Source organism: Hesperophylax consimilis, chromosome 1, assembly GCF_061612785.1.
Source record: "Hesperophylax consimilis isolate HC1 chromosome 1, BYU_Hcon_1.0, whole genome shotgun sequence".
NCBI lineage: Eukaryota > Metazoa > Arthropoda > Insecta > Trichoptera > Limnephilidae > Hesperophylax > Hesperophylax consimilis.
In genome coordinates this window covers 10,424,117-10,432,716 of record NC_142836.1, presented here as the reverse complement: position 1 = coordinate 10,432,716, position 8,600 = coordinate 10,424,117, and positions in this window count along the sequence as shown.

Sequence of the window (8,600 nt, the reverse complement as noted above, 5' to 3'; positions counted from 1 at the left end):
GAAAAATCGGACATTTCCAGAGCGACATTATAAATCGCAGTGCTGGTTTAATAAAAATAAAGACTCAAGTAAATACAACACAAAGAAAAGTAATGCGTTTGTCGTATTAAATAAAATTTACGACAATTATCAAGATTCTAAGTGGCTCGTAGACACCGGTGCGGATGAACATATGTGTTGTGATAAAGCTTTATTTACAAATTTAACAGACATTTTGAATAAATCAGTGATAGTCGGTAATGGCGAGTCAATTAGTGTGTTGGGCTGCGGCCAGATGGCGGTACAGGTGGAAAACAACACGGAATGGGTTGACACTACCATAGACAATGTGTTATTCGTACCAGATTTGAAAGTTAATCTGTTCTCTGTCAATCGCGCTGTTAAAAAAGGTTATGTTATGATGACAGATGACAAGTCTTGCAAATTTTACAAGGATGGAGATATTTGTGCTGTAGCAAAACGAGACGGAAGCGGTTATTATATGGATTTACGTTTTAAATGCAATACTGCAATTGTGGCAAAATCAGAACTAAATGATTTTAGTTTATGGCACGAAAAATTAGCTCATCAAAACTTTGAGTATGTCAAGGAATTTTTACAGAAAAACAACATCGATTCACAACAAACTTAGTTCCGAAATGTGAAAGTTGTTTACAAGGAAAAATTCACCGATTGCCGTTTCCAAAAAGTAATTACACCAGCAAGAAGACATGTGAAGTAATTCACCCGGATACGTGTGGCCCAATGGAAGAAATGTCATTAGGAGGGTCGAAGTACTTTGTTCTGTTTAAAGATGACTACTCAAATTTTAGATATGTATATTTTGTCAAAAATAAATACGACATCAAGAATTGTATTGAAGACTTTCTAAGTAAAACTGAAAATATAACTGGAAATAAGGTTAAAATCTTTCGAAGTGACAATGGACTGGAATTTATAAACAAAGAAGTGAAAGAAATGTTCTCAAAGCGTGGTATAACCCATCAAACGACTGTTCCATATACTCCAGAGCAAAATGGAAAAGCTGAAAGAGAAAATAGGACTCTAGTGGAGGCTGCAAGGACAATGCTACATGCAAAAAGTTTACCAAAAAAACTATGGGCAGAAGCTGTAAATACTGCAGTTTTTGTACTTAATAGGACTGGAAAAAGCAAAGTAAACGGAAAATCTCCCTTTGAAATATGGACAAACAGAAATTTTGACATCCGTCAATTGAAAGTGTTTGGTACACCTGTATATGCGCACATTCCTAAAGAAAGAAGAAGAAAATGGGACAAAAGGGGTGAGAAAGGACTAATGGTTGGTTACAGCGAAGATGTGAAAGGGTACAGGATATATTTTTCACATAAGAATACCATAGAAACAAAGAGGGATGTAATTTTCTTAGAAAATGAAAATAAACTCCAGGAATCAATTGAGATAATATATTTAGAAGACAAACCATCACAGATGACTAAAACAATGGTAAATGAAGAAATTAGAACATTGGAAGATGAAGGTGGTATGAAAATCTCTACTGAAGAAGATATGCTATATGAAACCAAATCGGAAAGTGATAATGAACCATGTGTTGATGAGTTGAGTTCAAATGAGTCAGTGAGTGAAGATAATCCACTAGCACCCTACTGTGAGAGATCAAAAAGAACAATGAAACAAACTTCTTTCTATAAATGCAACAATGTACAAATTAATGTTGATCCTGATCCAATGACATACAAAGACGCTGTGAGTAGGGATGATGCTTCCAAGTGGCAGGAGGCCATTGAGAGAGAGAGCTGCAAACACTGAGAGAAAACAATACGTGGGAAGTGTACAATGAGCCAGTAGATCCAAGTAAGGTTGTTAGTAGCAAATGGGTGTTCAAAATTAAAGTTCAAATCAATATAAAGCCCGGTTGGTTGCTAGGGGGTTTGAACAAGATAATTTGTTTAGTTATCAAGACATTTATGCTCCAGTAGCAAAATTATCCACTTTTAGACTTTTTGTTGCTATTGCTAGTAAATTAAACTTGCAAATCTATCAAATGGATGTTACCGGTGCATTTTTGTATGGAGAAATCCAAGATGAGGTATATATTCAGTTACCTGAAGGAGCTTATTCTAATAATGAAAATATTGTAAAATTAAACAAATCACTGTATGGTTTAAAAATGTCTCCTAAGTGTTGGAATAATAAGTTCAATGATGTCATGACTAGAGAGGGTTTTCTAAGATCAAGCTGTGATTCGTGTTTATACAAAAGGTATAATGGAAATGATAAAATTTTTGTATTGTTATATGTTGATGACCTATTAATTTTTGGAACAAATAACTCTGAAGTTAAACAGCTTAAAAAGGCTTTGAACAGTGAATTTAAAATGAAGGATTTGGGATGTATATCTGATTTTCTAGGTATTAATGTGAGTCAGAACTTAAAATTTGGTATAACTGAACTAAGTCAGAAAAGTTACTTAGAAAATATTCTTGTAAAATTTCAAATGGAAAATTGTAAACCGGTTGCTACACCGATGGATAAAAATTTTAATTTTTAAATCTTCAAATCTTCAAAAAAAATCAAAAGGTAGATAAAAATATTGAAAAATTATGTAGGCAGATAGTAGGAAGTTTAATGTATGCTGTACAAGGTACAAGACCAGACTTATGTTTTGCTGTTTCAATGCTAAGTAGGTATCAATATTGTGCAAATAATATATTGTTAGCTGCTCTAAAAAGGGTATTCGCCATGTTAAGTATACATTACATTATAAGTTGATTTACAGATGCACAGATGTAGGTTTAGAGGGTTTTTGCGATGCAGATTGGGGTGGTAATATAAATGATAGAAAGTCCACTTCTGGTTATATGTTCTTTTTCTCAAAATGTTTAATATTATGGAGTTCTAAGAAACAAGCATCTGTGAGCCTGTCGTCAACTGAGTCTGAGTATGTGGCTATGAGTATGGCTGCTGGTGAGGCTTGCTGGTTGATAAACTTATTGAATGATTTTGGTTTTCAAAATGTTTGTCCGGTAAACATTTATTGTGATAATCAGTCAGCAATCTTGACTGCAGCTACAGCATCTATTAAACGTTTGAAGCACGTAGATATTCGTTTTCACTTTGTCAAAGATCTAGTGAAAAATAATAAAATAAATATTAAATACATAAAAACTGGCGAACAACCAGCGGATATTCTCACTAAATCTTTGAGTAAAGAGTTATTTGTACGATTTATTGGAATGTTATGACATTGAGGGAGGATGTTGTAATATGGCAATGAAATAATGTAATGTACAACTTATAATGTAATGTATGGTCATTCTATGGATAACCGTAAACAAACAACAGCTGATTCTGACAGCTCCAAACTTATTACCAAAATAAGTGACAATTAAGCAAATCAACACAGTAATCCAATAAAAACCTAAAAACCAGTGTTACGTAAAACAAAGTGACAGTTTATCCGGTAGTGGCAGTGTAAAATAACTACACATTTTGTTAAAATAAATATATGCCAAACCACAAGTCATTGTAAACCAAAGACAATTTATGGATTTGAATTTGTGAAAAAAAAGAAGAAAAAAAAGTGTCATTTTTGTCATAGACTAAACAACTAAATTATATATTTTAAATTTTAATAAGGGGCATTTATGAACAAACAATAGAAATTTTCCAACGAATTAAATAAATAAATACAACATCAAGAAAATGTCCAAATCTCGCAGCAAGTTTTCCAACGTGAAGAAAGTACTGACAACATCGTCACCACTAACAACCGCGTCTGGCACAATGGACTCTCCGTCGGAGGCTCATCAGTCGATGATTAACATTGACAGCGACTCTATCTTGGAATTTATCAATTCCAAATTTGAAGAAATGAAGGAAGTTATGCTCAACAAAATTGCATCAGAGCTGCAAGAAATAAAAAGCTTTACTAACTTCGTTAACGAAAAATACGATGACATAATACACAAACTGTCAAAAATCATGGATACACCAAATCAAGTAAATAAACTCAAGGAAGAACTAGCCGAAAAAGAAAAAAGATTGGCTGCAGTAGAAGTTCACCTGGCAGATCTGGAACAATCAGCCCTATTGAACAGTATAGAAATAAGCGGTATAAAATTGCAAGACAACTTATCCCCAGTCCATACTGTGACGCGGATCGCGGAGCTCGCGGGCGTCATAATGGCACCAGAGGATACCTACAAAATTTCAACCAACAAATCAAATGATCAACAAAAAAAAATCACGATTAATTTCGCAGACAAAAGCACGCACCATGTTAGCTGCTAAATATAGTGATCCGATAAAAAAATTCAACGGGGAAGGAGCCCAATACGTTTACCTAAATGCAACACTAACGCCTTATTATAAAAATCTACACTGGAATGCCAGAAAAAGGGCACAAGAAAAAGAATATAAGTACGTATGGGTGAAATCGGGAAAAATTTTGGTAAGAAAAACAAATGACTCAAAGGTGGTTGAAATAAGACACCTAAACGATTTACCTACTAAGATGATATAAAAAAAAGAAGAAAAAAAAACTTACTACACTATTTACTCAATATGTTTATTATGGCTTCTACAAAGATAAAAACCAATTTTTTAAGGGTAATTAACCGTAATACACCAACACCTGATATACCAAAAAAATTTGCATCTCTGAGAAATGCAACTCCAAAACTGATTATAATCAAATTTAAAAATCCAAATGGTCGAGATAAGTTTTTGGAAACTGTGATGTTCTCTCCTTCAGGATATACAGCCGTGGACTTCTTGCCACAGACTCCCAACACTCCTTGGATGGAAGATACCTCTTTCAGTAATAAATAGGTTACTTGTTATTAACTGGTTTATTTAGAATATCGCGTGTACAATATAACTGCGTTGGTCAACCTTTATCGGTACTCGCTAGATCCGGTCTCCCAGTGGGATTCCAATCAAACCTAACCTCAAGCTGAGACGCCCTCTGTCGTCGGAGGCTAAAACTAAGAGCACTGCCATCTGTGTCTGAAAGCCCGAAGCTTTATACACAACAGAAACAGATAAAAATTGCAATAAAAAACAGAGAAAAATGAAGTGAGACGGAACATTAACAAAACAGGATTCGCAAGACGGCGTGGACCTATACACATAAATGAACATCTAGCCACTCACACAACAAGAAGACTATATCTCTACAAACTATTTGCAAGAAATTACCTTTTCACCTACTTATGGAGTACAACAAGGCGAGTATATATTCGCCATCGATCAACCGACTCGCGAGCAATTCAATCTAACTCAGAAAATACCACCAACCTCATTGAAGAACAACTAGAGGAAAACCAACAAATTGATGACATAAGTACAACAGCGGAAGAAATTGTTCCTGAAGTAGGCGCCAAACTGTATCCTTATATTACTTCGTACTTAATAATAACCATACACATTCCCAAATCTTATGTAGATTATCATGTTTGGCTTTCCATCCAAATTTCTATTTTTATCCTTGTAACAAATGGTTTCTGCACTGAATTTTGACTTAGAAACAATAAATAACACAGAATACACTTTTAACCAAGCAAAAGAATACAAACTCCTTGTCTCAGGAAAACACAGTTTAAGCATAATATGTCAAAACATAAGAAGTATTCAAAAGAAATTTGATAGTTTCTGTGTCCTACTAAATGAAATAGATATAAGTTTCGATATCATTATCCTAAGTGAATGCTGGTTAGGTGATTCTTACACCAACTTAAACTTAAATGACTATACCACATTCCAGACCACAAGACACATAAATCAAAATGATGGTATAGTAATCTTTGTCAAAGATTCAATTAAATCTTCCATATCAGAAATTAACATAACTGAAGCAAACTGCATTCAAATATCCCTTGGCCCATGTCTTTCTATATTTGCTATATACAGACCAAGTTGCTACAACAATCTCTCCCCTTTCTTAAATTCCTTAAATAAACTTCTTGAAGAACATAAAAAAACTCAACAAATAATTATTGCTGGTGACATGAATATTAACATATTAAACTGCCTACCAAAAACTACGGAATTCTTAAATCTTTTTACTCACTACGGACTTAAATCTACAATAAACTCGCCAACAAGAACTACATCACACTCCAAATCCTGCATCGATCATATATTCGTTAAAACTAGAAGAAAAACTTTTTCATCCATTATTCGCTCAACTGTCACTGACCATTTTACAACTACATTAAACATACATATTAACAAAGAACAAAGTAAAAACAAAAATGACAACATTCAAGACAAAATAAACTTTAAGTCCCTAAAATCGGATATTCACGATGAACTTTGGACTAACGTACTAAATGAAATAGACCCAAACACAGCGCTGAACACATTTATAAATACGGTTGAAACCTACATAACCAAACACACCACAAAAAATCCACAAAAGAACTACACACATAAAGAAAAAAAAATAACACCATGGATCACAAAAGGAATAGTCAACAGTATTCATAAAAGAGATGCAATGCATATGCGAGTCCACAAAAACCCGAAAGATAACAAACTAAAGAATGATTACTTACTGTATAGAAACCTGTGTAATAAGTTAATTAAACAAGCCAAATACAAATATTACAAAAAAGAAATAAAAATCGCCAAAAATGATCCTAAAAAAATTTGGGAAATTGTAAGAAATATTACTTATTCCACTCTGAAGAAAGATTCACATATCAAAGAACTATTAATAAACGGAGACAAAGTCTTAACAAACAATGAACCTAATAAAATAGCTAATTTTATTAACACACAATTCTCAAAAGTTGGCTCTACCTTAGCGGAAAAAATTCTTTAAAAAAACTGTACATCAGAAGTCTCTTTATCCAAACTTTGCTCTTCCATACGACCAAATCACTCGTTTAATGCTTATCAAGTAAATACAAAGGAAATCTCGGATCTTATTAAATCTCTCAAACCAAATTGCGCGATGGGACCGGATAACATTTCCAATCAAATACTGATAAATCTACGATAATACATACTCATACCGCTTCAGCACATTTTCAACCAAAGTTTTAGGCTCGGAATTGTCCCTGATCACTTAAAAATAGGATGTATTACTCCAATACATAAATCGGGAGACAAAACTCTGATATTAATTTACAGACCAATCACTTTGCTAAACTCACTATCTAAACTTCTAGAAAAAGCTATGAAAAAAAGATTACTTGCGTTCCTTGAAAAACACAACCTGCTCTCAAGCCGTCAATTTGGATTTCGTGCCAAAATGGGTACAGAAGATGCTTTATCAGAATTAACCAACTACATAGTGAAAAGCATAGATGGCGGATCAAAGGTGATTGGGGTGTTCTTAGACCTAGCAAAAGCTTTCGACACCATTTCGCATAACTTACTACAACAAAAACTCAAAAATATCGGTATAACTGGTCAACCGCTAAAATGGTTTGTCAGCTACATTGAAAAGAGACAGCAAATAGTAAAAATAAATAAATACAGCAGTGACAAAGCAGATATCAGGTATGGAGTACCGCAAGGCAGCGTTTTGGGTCCCATACTATTCCTCATATATATAAATAGTCTAACTGAGATAAACCTAGGAAAAATTGAGTACAAAGTAATCAGTTATGCAGACGACACTGCAATTTTGTTCAAGGCTCAATCATGGGAAAAGGTATTCAAAAACACAGAAACAGGGATGACTGTAGTAAATAAATGGCTACAAAATAATCTACTAACACTGAACATTTCAAAAACAAAATATCTAACTTTTAGTAAAACAAAGGCTGGTCAACCACATAGCCAACCACAACTACATCTTAACCCCTGCACCAATATTTCGTCAAATAACACATGCTGTACTTGTGACAAAATTGTTTATGCAGACAATATTAAATATCTAGGTTTAACTGTTGACCATAAACTAAAATGGGATCTCCATATTAATATATTATCAAAAAAAATACGAAAATTATCATACATCTTCAAAACAATACGAAACATCATGTCATTAAATCAACTAAAAAATATATATTTCGCACTCTGTCAAAGTATTTTAACGTATGGAATATCAGTTTGGGGAGGAGCAGCAGATACTTACCTCAATTCTCTTAAAATAAATCACAAAACAATAATTAGAATTATGTTTAAAAAACCTTACCAACATCCGACGGAACAGCTAATGATCAAAAACAAATTACTAGACGTAAATAAACTATTCATAAGGAAGATCATTTACAAAAACTGTATCAAAACTTCACATCTCCTCATACCTCACTCGCAAAACACAAGAGCAAAAATTAATAAGCACTTTCAAGTTCCCCATATCAAATCAACTTTTGCAAAAAAACACGAATCTTACCTAGCACCACACATTTTCAATACCTTCCTAACACAAACAAAAACTTACGTCACCCCAAATAATTTGAATTGGCTGTTCAAAAGATTTGTATTATGGCTGAATGAAAAGGAAAGAACAGATATTCAAAATATTCTAAATAAATAACATTTCATACAATTTCTCACGAAATTATATAATATTCAAATAAAACAAATGCGAGAAACTGCAATTTTGCAATACTAATTATCATGTAACCGCTATATCTATATTCAATTGTCACAAAATTTAA